Source organism: Emydura macquarii, unplaced genomic scaffold (assembly GCF_026122565.2).
Source record: "Emydura macquarii macquarii isolate MOO-44397 ecotype Brisbane River unplaced genomic scaffold, CSIRO-AGI_Emac_v2 contig_212, whole genome shotgun sequence".
Lineage (NCBI taxonomy): Eukaryota > Metazoa > Chordata > Testudines > Chelidae > Emydura > Emydura macquarii.
In genome coordinates, this window is record NW_027130349.1 from 4,352,094 (window position 1) to 4,370,245 (window position 18,152).

Below are 18,152 nucleotides of genomic sequence, written 5' to 3' on the forward strand. Positions count from 1 at the left end.
CTTTTTTCCTAACCAGTACCTATTTCTAGATCTAAGTTCCTTGCCCCCCTCCCCCCTTTTTTTGGGGGGGGGGGCTCTTTGATAGTCTTCCTTGCCTAATGTTGATTCTCACCCATTTTACTGTGTCTACTGCACTAATTTTGTTGAACTTTGCAGCCAGTAATGAATTTAATGCCACCTGTCAAACTACAAATCTACAATTGTGAAAGAAATGCCTTATCTCATACTTAATAGCTATCTAGTTTTTATCAAAAATTGATTGTGTACCATAATTTAACCTTTTCAGGTACTAAAAAGTGCAGCTGCAAATTTGTTAGAATGCAAAGTTAACTTTTATAATGCTGCTGTGTGTCAAAGGTAGTGGGTCCAATTTTTGATCTTTGATAAAATCTTTGTCCTCTTCTCCATAGTCCAGCCCTTCCTGTGTGACGTTGTAGCATAATTATGCTGTACACAAACAGTACTGCGTCTGAGTCCTTACTGATAATCATTACAACTATAGGCCTTCCACCTTTTAAATTTTTGAACTAGTGTGGGAGTTTAGCATCCAGCTCCTGGTTGTATTGTGACAAAACTTCAATCTCCCCTCCCTGCCAACAAAACACCTCACGTGGGGCAAAGTGATTTATGAAGGGTAAAGCTGAGTTGGGATTAAAGGCTTTCCTCCCTTTTACAAACGTTGCCTGTTCAGCATCACTTGGTACAGTGCCTCCCTGAAGCTTGTCCTGCAGCTGAGAAGGCACTTACTTCCCTGCCGTCTTTCGGAATTAGCTGGCGGGGGTGGGGCAGTGGTTGGGATAGGGTTGTGCATGTGGAACCGATGCACCAAGTGTGGTGGGGCCCGGCTGGGGCGCCGTAAATGCGAGAAATGACTCTGCCGCCTGCAGGGTTTAGTTTATTCCACCTTCCCCTTTACTACCAGTGAGGTGGGGAGAAGGCTGCGGCCCCCGGCCCGGCTGGCTCGGAGCGCACAGCCAGCCCCTTTCTGGGAGCGGGCTGGGAACTCCCACTAAGTCCATGCCCCCGTTCGCTTCCGCAGGGCTCTTGGGGGGAGGAGGGATCACCTTGCCTGACCCATCCGGCCGCTGCTCCATGCGCCGTGCCCCCGCGCCAAGCCCAGCTGCGGCCGGGCCTCCCGCACGCGGGGCATTGCTGACCCATTGCTCCGTAGGCGGGCTGGGATTGGGAAGTGGCTCGTCGGCCCCCCCTGGCGAGCCTGCGGCGGCCGGGGCGCGCTTGGCTCTCGCGATCATACGCGGCGGCTGCTGCTGCAGGTCGGAGCAAAGCCGGGAGCGGAGCGGGCGGCGGCGGGGATCTGGCAGCGCTGCGGACCGGCTCCGGGTCCGGCATGGCCCCGCCGGGTGCGGAGAGCTCCGCCCGGCCGGCGCGCCGCTGGGTGCTGTGAGCGCAGCACCGGGGCACGGCAGGGCTGGGCGGCAGCCGGGGACAAGGTACGTGTGAGGCGCTCGCGGCTCCTCTGCTCTTCTCTGTGGGATGCAGCCGCCGCAGCCTGTGAGGTGGCCGGGACGTGAAGGTGATGGGAAGGACTGCGTGAACTTGTCCCTTGCACACGAGGACACTGGCCCTCCGCGTCAGGCCGGGACGTGGGGCAAGGTGAATCGGCTGCACCCTGCGGGTTCAGGGTTGTGTAGCCGCTACCAGTCGCCTCATCCATAGTGTCTTTGCAGCTACGAGCCTGTCAGCGGCTTGCCTTGGCGTTCACCCGCTGAGTTAATGGGTTTATTGCGCCCCTCTTCTGCCTTCCCCGCGGTGGCAGTGGCTGAAACTTATTCACTAAACCGTGCAAAAGACTGGAGATAAATAGTTTCCTAAATCGCTCGGGAATCGGGCTTTTTACTGAAGTTCAGCTTGTCACTGAACAAAACAAGCGTAACTTTGGCACAAGTAAGCAAGGTTTCTTTTCCTTTTTGCTGGATCTAGTAGCCTTTCTGAACTTGCATTGTAAATACAATCTAGGGACAGTTTAACCTTGTGTTGACAATGAAATTAGTAACCTAAAATTTACAGTGTCACTGTAAGGAGCACAGTTAAAGGGACTCTACCCAAACAATTATAAAACTGCCGACTATTATCCAAATTCAACATAAATAGATTTTGAAATCTCTTTTCTGCAGTATTAGACCTTCCATACATTGCAGCACCAAGAAATCAGAAAGTGAAGTTTGACTAAACAAAAGTAAAGCTGATTTAACTTGTTTTTTCTTCCTCCAGCACTAGAGAAATACAAAAAGTATACTGAGAAGTAACTTTGTAAATCTTTTAAAACTTCACTTTTTATTATCTAAAGTGGCATTAGTAACAGGGGTAGTAAGCTCTTTAAACAACATGGTTTTAAAATTGACGCTGTTCCTTTTAAAAGATTATTACTTGTACTCTGCCTATTTTCAGTTTCAACAATTTTTTCCTTAGTTAACTTGCCTGAATTTTTTTCACTGCCTGAATTAAACTTTCCAAAAAGATAATTGGCTCATAAACGGCTGAAAGATTTTATCAAAGATGGTAAATGCAGGTTTATTTTTTCAGATTATTTTGGTCAATGTCAAATATCAGGCTTCTTGTGTACATAATCCAGAATAATGCATTCCTTATTTGCCTTCTCTGCAGTAACTTTTTTTTTTAATATTTGTCAGGAACCATTCACGGTATATTTAACTTGGGTAGATCGATCAAGGTGTGATACTTCATTAGTCACAAAGACATAATTAGCATCATGTGTTCATGTAAATGCATTTGCAATTTGAATGATCATAATGGTTATACCAGTTGTTAGTGTATTGTCTATGTAGAAGGAGTGGTGATTGCTTTTTGTTTCATGTTCCTTTAAATAACTTGAAAACCTAAAGCTGTGCCCAACGCTAGCCTTGTAAATGTTTGTCAGTGTTGCCTCACTCTCCCTTCTCGTTTTACACTCCAGTCTTTTAAATTGGATTGCATGCTCTTCCAATACACTATTTCTGTCCTATACAGCTCCTAGCGTGGGGGTGTCCGGGTTGTGACTCATGAGCCCCTTGTGAAAATCAGAGCTCTAAATTATTATCCTTTAGGGTGATGGTGGTAACTTATTTGATTGTGAATTGAAAACTGAGCTGCCCTTGGTTTGATGAGTATTGTGCTTTGAATAGGCCCCGCTGCTATGGGGAGAAAGTAGGGGTGGTGCCTCCCTTGAAGCCTCGGATGCCCTGGTGTGAGCATTTTGAGGAACTGCTGCAGAGGGACAGCTGCTGCAGCAGTTCCCCGGCTACCTGCCATATGTATTGCAAGAGTACAGCTCTGGTTGCTATGCTGTCTGCCTGACTTGTGGGACCCTTGGGAAGGATACAAGCTCAATTGACACACTCAGAGCCTAGGAGAGCACTTCATGAGGGATGCCTCACAGCCACCCAGGATATCTGGGAGACCAGGGAAAAAACTTGAGAACTAGAAACCAGTTTCCATGATTCCCTTCTCCAGCCCTGACTCAGGTTAGAGCAGTCTGGGCACTGCTCTACTTAAACTAGCTGATTGTGGTCCCCAAGGGACTTTATGCCCTCTGGGGATAGCCAGAATGCAGTGTGCTGTGGCCATGTCCTCTCCCAACCTCTGACATGCCCCCTGTCATGAAGCAGGCAAGGGAGCTGGCTATGCTGGGTCTGGAGCACTGGGGATGCTCCCTTCTCCCATGCACCCAGTGGAAAACTTGCAGGTTACTTCTGCCACCTGAGTACAATAAAAGGGATAGAACGGAACCAAAACTCTGCTGCAAAGTAGATATTGTGTCTTTGGGCTGAAAACATTTGACACTGATTGGAACCTGTGGTACAACTAAAACATTTTCATGTACAGCTGGGTTCTCTGCTGTTGTCAGTGCTATGCGTGAAGGCTCTTCCTATCGTCGTGTGTCATGCAGTAAATTTTGCATTTTGCATGGTGATAGATTAGGGGTTTACAGTCTGAATTAGGGCTTGTCTGCTTTAGCAAGTTTTACCAGTAATATTGGTGTAGTGATACTGACTGATACAACATTCGCCCTTTTCCCCACCCAATCTGGATACTTTTCCTGTAGATGCATAGCTTTTTTTCAGTATGCAGGTAAACCCCCCTCCCCCCATTTCTCAGATGACAAACTGAACCAAAGAAAAATACTTTTTATACCAGAATGAGTGTGTCCACAAGCATTTATCCTAGTTAAACATATTTGTTTAAATTCACACCTTGGGTTATATAAAAAACCATAACTATACATCAAAGAATGACACATCCATGGGGTATGGGAGGGCAGTTTTTGATGATAAGCCTTACTATAAGCTTATCTCTAACCTATTGTATTAGTGCCCAAAGACTGCAGACATGGGAGGTTCTTATTGTGCCGAGTATCTTCATACTTATAAGAACACCTAGTCCCTCTCCCATAGATCTTACGGTCTGAAAAGACAAACAGATAAGTGGGAGGGAGAGGAAATAGACTACTTCATGTGAGAAGAGGAGTAGGGGTGAAGCTGAGCACATCATGTTGCTTCCAAGTTTTTATAAATTCTGTCTTGACAGCATGGTATGTAATATTCTTTTCCAGCCCTGAAGAAATGCTTAACATTTTTTCTTCCCACTGATGACCTGAGACAAGGAAAACTAGCCATGTTAGGGGGATCCTCTTTCCTCCTTCACATAATTAAGGAGAGAGAGCTGTTGAAGTCCAGTGAGCCCAAGGCCTCAGGCTGCTGACTCTTGAGTAGGGCTGTTGAGGAACGTTCTTCTGATCCAAAGCCTGTCTGCATGGACAAGGTTTAAAGTATGTCAGCTGTGTGCAGAACAGCTGGTAGACTGACCATATGGCCTAGTGGATGGACCAATCTGTTCAGTATGCAATTGCACTGTTGAAGCCTGGTACCATTATACATCTTGTGTTTTTTGTTGGTACCATAATACATGTTGTTTCATATTTCTTTACTGCCTTGTTTTTAACATTATACAAAATTAATTAAAAAAAATACTGTATAGCTACCAGCAGTACTTGGCACTACATGTAATTTCAAATTTCCACCATGTAAATAGGGCATTAGCATAGGAAAGCTCCTTTTTACTCAGAGACTAAAAACTTACATTTACAGTGCAGTATTGCTATTGTAAGCTCTTTGGAGCAGAGATCCTTCTTCTGTACAGTGCCTTGCACAATGGGGTCTTGGCATGTGCCTGGGGCTCCTAAGTGTTACTGTCATACAAATAACTGATTATGCTTCCGTTTTGATAGTTAAAATGCAGACTCTGATCATTGCCAGTGGCCCTTGCCGGTGGCTCAGTTGATACTGCATTTTTCCTATGCTTTTTTTGAAGGGTGAGTTCTGTGTCCCCTCTGAGAAATTTCATTTTTAACTATGATAGGAGGTGACATGTTTGCATGTAACTTGTATCAGCAAGATTCAGCATCTCTAGCTGTGTAGCTGCAGTGTAATTCTGTAGGTGAGTTGAACTAGCCTGTGTGAATGTTGGTTTCTGGCTTTGATCAACTTGAGATATGAGACTGAAGGGAGAATGCCTTCAACAACCACTCCTGTACACTAACTGCTTACTAATGCACATCCTGGAGTGGCTTATTACTGATGGAATATGGCTTGTTAGGACTGTTTAATAACTAAATAAAACTATGAAATCCATGCAACATTCTTACTAGGAACTGCTTTACATAGAACTTTGGATTTGAGGGATGGTTTAAAAACTGTCCTTTTTCAGTAACGTAGCCTCTCATTCTTCTGCTCCTTGCTTCACCTCTGTTCACCACAGGCTGCACCAGGTAAATATCTTTCCTTTCCACTCATTAACAAACCACAAAACATCCCCACAGCACTTCATGGCTGGAACCTGAGAATGAAATCTTAGACTTGGTGTATAGCTGTGACATCATAAAGGACCCAAACAGCTGAAGGAATGTCGTTTTGGAGAATCAGGTTCCGCAAGCAGACACTAACAGTCTGTAGAATACAGAAGTCCATTCCTCTGCTGTGAACAGAACTATTTTTAACTCTAGAAAGGGAAGCATGAAGGCGAAAGGCATAAAATATATTAACATTTAGGCCATGTCTGCACTACAAACTTCGGCTGACACAAGTTACATTGACATAAAGTGACCGCAGTTGGCATATTACTTGTGCACATGCATACTTGGCTCCTTGCATTGATGCTGCGTGAACTCACCGGAAGTGATGGTGTCGATGTACAGAGTGGTGCACCATGGAAAGGTATCCCAATGTGCATCCCACACTACCCAGCACGCTGTCTTTTTGGAAAGTTTTGGCAGTGCATGGTCAGGCAGAAATGAGTCACGTATGGGTGACTGGGAGCAAAGGGACAACTTTCCAGAATGCCACTCTCCATCCCGTAATGTCATCTGTCGTATAATTTTTTAAAACTTTTTTAAAAATCTCATGAACCCACACAGCCTTCCTCATTATCTCCATTTTTGACAGAAGCATGGAGTTGCACAGTTCTGCACTATTGTCATAAGCATTCCAAGCACAGGACACTCAAACCTCCAGTATTTGCAGAGCTGTAAGAATAACCAAATCAGTAGGGAACATGATTATTTTGTGGAGGACAGATTGCTGTGGGACACAGCAAGCACCAATTAAAAATTGTTGGGGGCATTCGTGGAGCAGCTGCAGGTGGAGCATCACTTCTGGGCCCAAGAAACAAGCACTCATAGGATCACATTGTAATAGACTTCAAATCACAAGCAGCAGCTGTAGAACTTTTGGTTGCACAAGGGCACGTTCCTGGATCCGTGCGCTGAGCTTTCCCTGGCCTTCCAGCACAGGGACACCAAAATGAGAGCTGCACTGATAGTGGAGAAGTGAGTGGCGATTACACTGTGGGAACTTGCAATGCTGGATTGCTACCAGTCAATGGGAAATCATTTTGGAGTTGAACAATCCATTGTAGGTGTCATTGTCAGGCAAGAGTGCAGGGCCAGTAATCATAAGAACGGCAATACTGAGTCAGACAACGGTCCATCTAGCTCATTATTCTGTCTTCCGACAGTGGCCAATGCTAGGTGCTTTTGAGGGAATGAATAAAACTGATAATCATCAAGTGATCTATTTGGTCAGCCATTCCCAGCCTCTGGCAAACAGCAACCCTGCCTATCCTGGCTAATAGACATTGATGGACCTATCCTCCATGAACTTACCTAATTCTTTTTTGAACCCCATTATAGGCTTGGCCTCCACAACATCCTCTGGCAAGGAGTTCCACAGGTTGACTGTGTTGTGTGGAAAAAAAACTTCCTTTTGTTTGTTTTAAACATGTTGCCTATTAACTTCATTTGGTGACCCCCTAGTTTTTGTGATGAAAAGGAGTAAATAACACTTTCTTATTTACTTTCTCCACACCAGTCATGATTTTATAGATTCTATCATATCTTCCTTTAGTCATCTCTTTTCCAAGCTGAAAAGTCCCAGTCTTATTTATCTCTCCTCATATGAAAGCTGTTCCATACCCCTAATCATTTTAGTTGCCCTTTTCTGTACCTTTTCCAATTCAAATGCGTCTTTTGAGAGGGGGTTACCAGATCTGCACGCAGTATTCAAGATGTGGGCATACCCTGGATTTATAAGAAGGCAATACAATATTTTCTGTCTTATTTCTCCCTTTCCTAATGATTCATAACATCCTCTTACCTTTTTTTTTGACTGCTGCTGCACACTGAGCAGATGTTTTCAGGGAACTATCCACCATGACTCCAAGACCTTGCTCGAGTGGTAACAGCTAATTTAGATCCCATCATTTTGCATGTGTACTTAGGATCACATTTTCCAACGTACATTATTTTGCATTTATCAACATTGGGCAACACAATGGCAGATAAAATTCAATCACTCGTTTTAGTAAGCTCACTTTGTAACTCTCCACAGTCTGCTTTGGCGTTCCAAAATAGATGGCAAAATTTGCAGATGACTCACAGTTTACCCCTTTTTTCCAGATGATTGATGAATATGTTGAACAACACTGGTCCCAGTATGGATCCCTGGGGAATACCACTATTTACATCTCACCATTGTGAAAATTGACCATTTATTCCTACCCTTTGTTTACCCTTTTAACCAGTTACTGATCCATGAGGGGACCTTCCCTCTTATCCCATGATTGCTACTTTGCTAAAGAGCCTTTGGTGAGGGAGCTTGCCAAAGGCTTTCTGAAAGTCCAAGTACACTATATCCACTGGATCACCTTTGTCCACATGTTTGTTAGACCTCCCCCCCCCCCCAAAAAAGAATTCTAGTACGTTGAGCCACGATATCCCCTTACAAAAGCCGTGTTGACTCTTCCCCAATGAATTATGTTTGTCTGCCTGATAAATCTGTTCTTTACTGTAGTTTCAGCCAATTTGCCTGATGCTGAAGTAGGCTTACCAGCCTGTCATTGCCAGGATAGTCTCTGGAGCCTTTTAAAAAAAAATAAATAGTTTTATGCAACCAATTACATCAGTGAGTACAGGGCAGTGGCAATGAATACTGGCACCGTTTTCCACACGGTGTGGTGACTTGTAGCTGATCTCACTCCTGAAGGTAACAAAGGCACAGAATACAGCTACTGCTGGCATCATGAAGCTGCCCAGGCCAGTACTCTGTTAGCCTGTGTACTGCAATGGTGACTGCCAAAGTTATCACTGACTGGCATGGGAAAATGTTCACCATCCCTAGAAACCTTTGTGGGAGGATTGCAGTGCACCTCCATGAAAGTTTCATCAAGATCTTTCAGGAGAATACAATGGACATCCCTGGGTGCATAAACTTTTCTGCCTGGCCTCTCCATGCGTAATGCTGCAGGGGAATGTAAAGCAGATAACTCTACCTCTCTTGGTTGTGCCGCTGCCTCTTCTAGTATGAGTAAATGTAATGTTGATGGCTGGGTCCTGTTAAGTTGGGGGCACCATTAGTACATCATAGTAATGGGAAATGCAGTTACGCGCTTACCCGAGGTTCCTTCCCTGCATCGAGCTCACCCATGCTTGGCTCTCAGGAGTGACTGGACTGCAGCAGAGTCTCAAACAGTTCCTGGCTCTCAGCACAGCTGAATCTCCAGGCTGCATGTCCCACATCCTCCTCTTCTTTCTCCCCCACCTCATCCTTGCTGTTCGTGTCAGGGGCCTGTGGCTTGGGTTCCTCAGGTATTCGCAGTGGTTTGCGTGGTGGCAGTGGGGTCTCTACCAAATGTGGCATGCAGCTCTTTGTAAAAGCATCAGGTCTGTGGCTTGGCAATGGATTGGCTTTTGGCCTCTTTGGCCCTCTGGTATGCCTGCCACAGTTCCTTTGCTTTCATGTGGCACTGCTGCTGGTCCCTGTCATGCCCTTTTTCCTGCATCCCCCATGAAATCTGCCCTTAGATGTCCAAGTTTTTGTGGCTCATCCATAGCTGTGCTTGTACAGCCTCTTTTCCCCACAGGCCCAGGAGATCCACTGTCTCCTGTATACTCCAAGCTGGAGCATGTCTGGAGTGTGTAGGTGGCATGATCAGCTGAGCAGTTACACACAACAGTGGAGAGCTGCTAAGTGTGCTTGCCAAGGTGGGCAATCAGGAAAAGGCATTTCAAAAATTTGTTAGACTTTAAGCGGGGGGCTTTCAGTCTCCGTGACTCCTGTGCAGTGGGGTTCACAATTGTGACTAGAGCAGTCAGTGTTGAGCATGGTGGAACTGCTGCTAGAAGACTGTTAGGGTCTACATGAGTAAAGCAGTGTCTACTTTCATGCTGCATTGACCTCGATATATTTACCATGGCTTAATGCTAGTTGGGGAGGTGGTGTTACTGCATCGCTGTTGCAGGGCACTTACATTGGTGGGAGAGAAATTTAAGTGTAGATGCATGAACAAACTAGGCTAGTGCAAGGCAGCTCATGTTGACCTAACTTTGTTGTATAGACTAGACGATCAATTACTGAGTTTCTCGATCACATCTTACTGCTTTTGAGGCTGTTTTTCTGGTTTGGAAACACACTGGAAGAGGTAGGATGTACATCTCAGCTTAGCTGTCTTCACAATGCTTTCATACCGGCATTCAGAGTTGATGACTTGTATCTTATAAACCATAAGTGTATATCTGACTTGTTTTGGAATATACTGAAGCAGATCAGAAACTGGGTAGCAAATCAAAACTGAGTTCCAAAATTTGTTATATATTAATACTCACTAGATTGTACCCAGCCCGTCAGTATATTTTTGACTAACCGTGTCTTTTTTCTAAACACATCTTTTGGCAAAATTCTGACTTCTGTTTATGCCCGATTTGGACACTAATTGGGGTTGACTGTTTGAAACTGCATAAATCATCAGAATAAGTCTTTAAGTGATAAACACTTCGATTATAGTAAATGTTTACTAGCTATGTGGGGATTCATTCAGTCTTGCTTTTCTTGATCTTCATGTGAAACCTGAGGTTTTTATAATGGAATTATACTATTTTTCTAATAGAGCTGATGGGAGGACCGCCTTTAGCTATAAAAGCCATAGCTAATTTTTGAACTCCATCTAATTTGTTTCATTTTGCATAAACTGAAGCTGTTTAGTTTCAGAGGTTGTCAGTTTCTTTTTGGGGTTGAAAAGATGTAGTTGGACACTAACAGTAGTTGATCCCTTAATGCTGGTGGACTTCTCTTTCTTATTGGCTATTCCTCTTGCGAGTGTCATAGCTGAGCAGAATTAACTCTTACTTAAGGTTGTGTTCATTAACCTCTTTAAATCCTGCTTAAATCTCATTCAAGACTTGGTGTAGAATTGGGAGAGGGAACACGCCTCCTTTCCCCCCCAAACTTAAGTTCTATAGAATGAAGAAATTCATACTTTTTTCATTAATCACTAATTGCTCAAACTTCAGAAAATTTCATAAGAACTCTTGATATTACAAATGTCAGTGATTGTATAGATGCAGTGGGTTATTGATTTGCAGTCTGTCCAGAAAGGCTTTTTAATAGGCACTCAAATAGCACCTCCTCCAATAGGGGATGATATCTTTAACAGGCTTCCCTTTCTTCCTTGCCCTGTTTACATGCTACATTTCTGTCACTATTAGTCTGGAATTTTTTTATAGCTTTCATAAAAAAAGTAAAAAAAAAAAAAAAAAAAAAAACCCACCGTTTCCCATCCTGCATGCCCTGTCTGTTAATGGTTCATAATAATCCTGTTCGAATTTTAGTGGGAACTTTTTTGCTGTGACCTCAAACTTGCCTCTTCACCCAAAGCCACTCATGGACTTGTATATTCAGTGTAACCCTGGCAAAGCCTGTAGCATGCATGAGAATTTGGCCTGTTGTCTGCTTTAGCTGAAGCTTCTGCAGTGTGCACTTGGTGGGTTTTGTCATAGCTGGAATACTACTAAACTTGAAGGCTTTTGTATCTTAAAGTGTAGTTCTAAATATTACTGTTAATTGTGCCTTTCCAAATTATTGCTTTTTCTCTGAAGACTTTCTTTAATACTGATTGAGTCATTACAGCTATTGTTCTAGGAATAGCTGGTAAATACTACACTACGCACAAGTGATACAACAATGAGTAAATTTTGAAAATCACTTAGTTTGTGCATGTCACTCTCATAGAACACATTTTTATATATTTCTAACAGCCCAGATATCTTTCAGTAAACTGCAAAACCTGTCTGTAAAAGGCACTTATGCCACTGTTTACTTGACTTGCTCATTAAAACGTTTAAACTAAGTCATACACGTCTGTGAATAAATGTTTATTGGCCTTGCACCAAAAGGGCAGATGTTGGCATTCTCATTATGTGGGCAGAGCTGATCAGCAAAGTGTCACTTGCATTCTGTGAAAATGAGCAATAGCCTGCAGGTCTCTTGAAATATAAGGTGTATTCATGTTTTGTGTCATGAATATCCTTAATAGGAAGGGTAAGAGGAGCACAGTCACTGTAAACTTAGCTTTGATGTGAATGGTCCTTTATCTAGTGCATTTGGCTCATTTACTTTCAGTAGAGTGCTGGTGACAATTGCTGGCCTGACAGCGCTGGAGACTGAATTTCTCCACCACAGACAGATATGACTATGCAGGCTTCCTCTCATTCATCTGCTAATGTGCTCCACCGTAACCTGCAAGGGTCACCTCTTAAGATAAGGGGTAATTAAATATTCATGCCCACCCATCGCTTCTTGTCTATTGATACTGCCAACATTGTGGAGGTAGTTACATGGCATGGCATGTCCAGTAAAAATTGTTCTGTTGCAACTGCAGCTAATCTCTAAGCTTCTAAGGTGTTCATATATAGACTAGGTGAAACCGACTAGAAACTCGAGTGAAAATTGATTATTTGAATGGATCAAACAAAATGATTCAAATACTGTTTCATAGCAGGGCCACAACTATAAATGCTCTTACATCTACTCTAGATCTAAAGGCCTCACATAGGCTGAGGGCAAAGTTTGGCCCTTAGCCTATTTGCTGCTTCTTCTAGTGTAGAGGTCCCCAAACTGTTGTGGGTTGTGCCCCTAAGGGGGTGTCAAGGAGCCTTGGGTGGGCAGGGATGTGGGCAATGGGGCCAGGGTGTGGGGAGGTAGAGCCACTCGGCCCCCATCTCTGTTCCGGCACTGCCTCCAGCTGGAGCCCCGGCCTCAGCTCCTGGCAGTGACCCCAGCGCTGCAGCTCTGGTGGTAGTCCTGGCTCTGGTCCTAATCATGGCCACAGTCCCGGCACAGTCCCGGCTGCAGCCCTTCCTTAGAATCATAAAGTAGGAAGGGACCTCAGGAGGTCATCTAATCCAACCCCCTGCTCAAAGCAGGACTAACCTCAGGTAACTAATTCCAGCGAGGGTTTTGTCAAGCCGCAGCTTAAAAACCTCTAAAGAAGGAGATTCCACCACCTCCCTAGGTAACCCATTCCAGTGCTTCACCACCCTCCTAGTGAAAAACTTTTTCCTAATGTCCAATCTAGACCTCCCCCGTTGCAACTTGAGACCATTGCTCCTTGTTCTGTCGTCTGAGAACAGCCTAGATCCATCCTCCCTGGAACCCCGTTTCAGGTCGTTGAAGGCTGCTATCAAATCCCCCCTCATTCTTCTCCTCTGCAGGCTAAACAAGCCTAGTTCCCTCAGCCTCTCCTCATAAGTCTTGTGCTCCAGCCCCTTAATCATTTTTGTTGCCCTCCGCTGGACTTTCTCCAACTTCCACATCCTTTTTGTAGTGGGGGGGCCCAAAACTGGACACACTACTCCAAATGCGGCCTCACCAATGCCGAATAGAGGGGAATAATCACTTCCCTCGATCTGCTGGCAATGCTCCTACTAATGCAGCCCAATATGCTATTAGCCCTCTTGGCAACCAGGGCACACTGCTGACTCATATCCAGCTTTTTATCCACTTTTACCCCTAGGTCCTTTTCTGCAGAACTGCTGCCTAGTTCGTCGATCTCCAGTCTGTAGCTGTGCATCGGATTCTTCTGTCCTAAGTGCAGGACTCTGCACTTGTTCTTGTTGAACCTCATCAGATTTCTTTTAGCCCAATCCTCCAGTTTGTTTAGGTCCTTCTGTATCCTATCCCTATCTTCCAGAGTATCTACCACTCCCCCAGCTTAGTGTCATCTGCAAACTTGCTGAGGGTGCAATCTACCCAATCCTCCAGATCATTGATAAAGATGTTGAACAAAACCGGCCCCTGGACTGACCCCTGGAGCACTCCGCTTGTGACCGGCTGCCAGCTAGACATGGAGTCATTGATCACTACTTGTTGAGCTCTATGCTCTAGCCAGTTCTCTATCCATTTTATAGTCCATTCATCCAACCCATACTTCCTTAACTTGCTGATAACAATACTGAGAGAGACCATATCAAAAGCTTTGCTAAAGTCAAGGTATATCACGTCCACCGCTTTCCCCACATCCACAGAGCCAGTCACCTCTTCATAGAAAGCAATCAGGTTGGTCAAGCATGACTTTCCCTTTGTGAATCCATGTTGACTGTTCCTGATCACCTTCCTCTCTTCCAACTGCCTTAAAATGGATTTCTTGAAGACCTGCTCCATGATTTTTCCAGAGATTGAGGTAAGGCTGACTGGACTGTAGTTCCCGGCTCCTCTTTCCTCCCTTTCTTAAAGATGGGCACTATATTTGCTTTTTTCCAGTCATTAGGGACCTCCCCCAATTGCCACGAGCTTTCAAAGATAATAACCAATGGCTCTGAAATCACATCAGCCAACTCCCTCAGCATCCGTGCGTCCTCTTCTTTCCTCCTCCTCCTCCCCCCCCCCAACCCGTTCTTAGCCCTGACCCCTGGCGCCCAACCTTGCATCCTGGCGTCCTCTTCTTCCCTCCTCCTCCTCCTCCCCCCTAACCCGTTCTTGGCCCTGACCCCTGGTGCCTGACCCTGACTGTGACTCTGGTCCTACTCCCAGCTCCCAATTGTGGCTCCTGGGGGGCTGCAGTCCAGGTAAGGGGGGCACAACCCCAAAAGTTTATTCCTCTTCAGCCTTCTCATTTATTTTATCCACCTGTTGTGTTGTCACTAACAAAGATCATAAAAAGACAGCCCCTATATAAAAGAGTATACTAGAAGCTTGGCTAGTGCCTAGCACAATGAGAACTAGATCCCTGATTCGGGCCCTCTCTGTCGATACTCTTTTGCAGATAAAACTTTTCCTGGTATTACTTTATCAGTAAGGGTAAAAGATTTTTATTCGAAGAAGAGTACAACAAGGCTGGATGATGGGTCTTTGTGTGGGAGGCACAGATTAATTCAGTGCTACTAAAGTAGCTAAAAGGTTAAATGGGGATTGGGTTGAAAAGGAATAACAAATTTGCTGCTTCTAGCTCCAAGTGAACTGTAAATTCTTCAGTCAGTTCAATAACATTTTGCATTCTGATGAACTTGTATAACAAAAAAATCTGTGACACAGTGAAACAAATCTTGCTTTTCATATAAACTGTGAGGGATGAGAATGTGTATATTGAATACTCCAGTTTGACAGAAGTGAAGGAATGCCCTTAAAATTATCCTGAGACAGCATCTGTACTGCTACATTAGAATAAAAATTCAACATGCTTTTGTAAAGCAGTAAAACTTAGAGTAGTAATTAGAGATATTTCAACATTCAGGTATCTTCATATATAATATAAAATATGATTTGGCTTTTGGGTTTTCAATTAGTTTATATTTCTGGGGCCTAAACCATGGCGTAACTGACTGAGTTTTGGCTTTTTTTTTTTTTTTTTTTTTTTTTTTTTTTTTTTTTAAACTGCGGCTCTGTACTTGTTATGCTCAAGTCTCAAGACATTGCCCTATGGAAGGGTACATGTTTTGCTCTAAACAGGCTTGGAGTATCTGTGTAGCAAGCAGATTGTCTATTGTTAAACATATAACGTCTTTATTGTGTAAATGGCTTTTGTTTAATCAGCTTCTTGTTTTTGCTAGCACTGCATGAAACTTGTTTATGGCAAGACTGCCGCAGGAGTCTGAGTCAAACAAAGCATATTAAGAGGTAGGGGACCCTATAAAACAGCTTCATGCTGTGCGGAAACTTGACTCTCCCTACTTCATTTTTGGTTATTCAATTGCACACTCTTCATGCGCTCTAGGGGCCTTTATAAGAGACTGCCCTACCAACTTGCATTACACCTGCCTTTAAGATGAGCCCAGATATATGGCCAGATGAGGGGAAGAATAGCTTCTGAAAGGGAGAATCTTACTGAAGAGGACACCACACTTCTCAGTAGGGGTGTGCAGAGGAATAAAAATTTTGCCCCTTTTGGAGGAGCACTTCCTGTGCACCCTGTGATCAGAGGAGCTGCTCTTTTCCCTCCTCCCCAAGTAGGAAAACTAATTTTCTGCTTAATCTGCCCAATCTCTTAGGAGACTCCTAGATAACATCAGTAAACTAGGAGGAAAAAACTTGTCATACCAAAGGCATATAATAAAACCAGCAAGTTCTACCATGGAAATAAAACCTAAAACAGAATCTCTTATAAAAGTGTAATGCCTTTATAAAAAGCACAAGAAACAAGCATGCCATATTGGTTATGGAACAGTTTTTATAACATTGGACAGCCTTCATAAGGAACTAATGAAAAGTTCAGAATCTGAAACTTGCAAGGTTGAGAACTAAATTTACAGGTAGGAGGATGTCATTGAGAGCCGCCCATCTTGCTCTATTTACTCTGAGACATTAAACACATTTGTGGTTATGATGGTCAAATCCCTGTGCAGCAGCATTTTTTTTTTCTTTGTGGGTGGAGGAGTTTGTCAGAATCAGCAAAAAACCTAATAGCTGCCTGGACAGGGAAAGCACCAACAGGTAATGATAAAATAAGTGGACATTGTAAGTATTTCATATTCATCAGGGATGAAAGGGGAAAATATAGTTATCAGAAACACAATCATTGGTGTTCTGAAAATTTAAATGTATTAAGGGAAATATAGTTTCTTAAACTCTCCTTTTATTTTGTTAAACTATAACATCTTAAGATCAAAAATGAAATGTTACCTGTTCAAAAGGTGCAGTGGCAAGCAATTTTTTTAGATCTTGTAACTTGGTGGGTAAAAGTTAACATTTCATTTTCACAGCATCCCTTTTTCACCCTACCATCACTGAAAACATTTTGAAGCTTAAGGCCTTGATCTGATTAATGCTTAACATGTAATCTTATGCATGTGAATGGGCCCATTGATGCTACTATTTAACGCATGAGTTTATTCATGGGTGTAAGTGTTTTTGAAGGAAGGGGACCTACTTTTGTAAGGGCTACTCCACTAAACTAAAACAAAACACTACTTCCTAAAGATGTACTGACATAAGTGGTAATGTACAAAGATTTTTGGCATAAGCTACTGTGTAGTTGAGTAATAACCATATTGATTTCAGTTCAACCCAAAATACCATAGCAACAAAATACTAAATGGAAATGGACAAAATTAATTCATTTGAATGAGTCTTAGTGTTTGACTAATCAGCATGTGACTAAAAAGACTTGAGCAAATAGGATGGGGGCAGAATGCACTATTCTGGCATCTTCTATCATTGCTTTTAACACCAGATTAGAATTCGTGTATATTGCTGAATCTCTCCTCCCACAACTCAGTCTTATAAATAAAATGCAAGTGCAAAAATACTTGAAGGGAAGGACGTGTACGCACTGCAAATGTTTTTTTTAAATAATTAAAAAAAACCTTTTTAAAAGGGTCTGTTTAGTTATTTATTTGCTGTTTGATAAGTATGCAAGAGTGCCTATTCCAGACTTGACCCCATACTGTTGGTTAGAAATACAGTGCAGAACCACTGCCAAATCAAAGCAATGGCAGTTCTTCCCCTGAATACAACTACAAGGCAGGAAAAAATGAAACAAATTAGTGTTCTAATCCCAGTCACTTCAGCTTTCCCTAGAGGCTTTCTGGAGCAGATGGACTTTAATGCTTTGCCCTGGCTCTCAACAAACTATGGGGTGTATTACTCCTGCAGGGATGGTTAGGGTGAATTTCAGTCTCAGGGTCTTGGAGAATGCTCTGATAGCAGCTCCGTCTTGTATATCAGAAAAGCTTCAGCAGTCTTGATGATCTTAACTGAAATATGATCTTGCAAGGAGAGAATAGTCACAGCCCATGTAAGACTTTTTAGGTCAAAATAAATACTTTCAGTGCAGCCAGTTCCAGATTGTGGAGCAGTGTGGTCACATGCTCCCAGAGGGCTGTGCAGTTCAAGAAACCATTGGTATTTTGTATTAACTTAAACCTCTTCAGAAGTTGCAGCAGAACATATTGCAGTGGTCCAGTATAAAGGTGAAAGGCGCAGATCATGATAGTAAGATCCATGTCCAAGAGGAATGGTCACAGTCTCCTTTCCAGAGATACATAGGGAGTGACAGAGAAGGCTTGGTCACTGAAATATTAATAATCTAGAAACTAGGAATACAACCAGTTTCCTAAGTGGTAAATTTTGGCCATAAATTTGGCTCCGTTGACGGAGGGGGGCTGATTAACCTCAGCCAAATCCTCTAGTTGCCTCCTCAACCCACTATTATCACCTCAATTTTATACAGATTGAGCCAGCTGATTGAGATACATCCTAGCCCAAGTCTGAGCCTCATGCAATTTCTGGGCAAAAGTGGTTTATCAGTATAATGGGAAGTGCAGTGGTAAAGAGCACTCTGGTGTTTTGTTTTCTATAAATTTTAGGATTTAG

General features: G+C 43.4%; 1 protein-coding gene across 5 annotated transcripts in view; it reads left to right on the forward strand.

Annotated features, from left to right (window-relative positions):
- OSBPL1A (oxysterol binding protein like 1A) overlaps window positions 1-18,152 on the forward strand; it is a 137,672-nt gene that overhangs the window by 64,610 nt on the left and 54,910 nt on the right. The gene's annotated exons all lie outside the window — the stretch shown is intronic.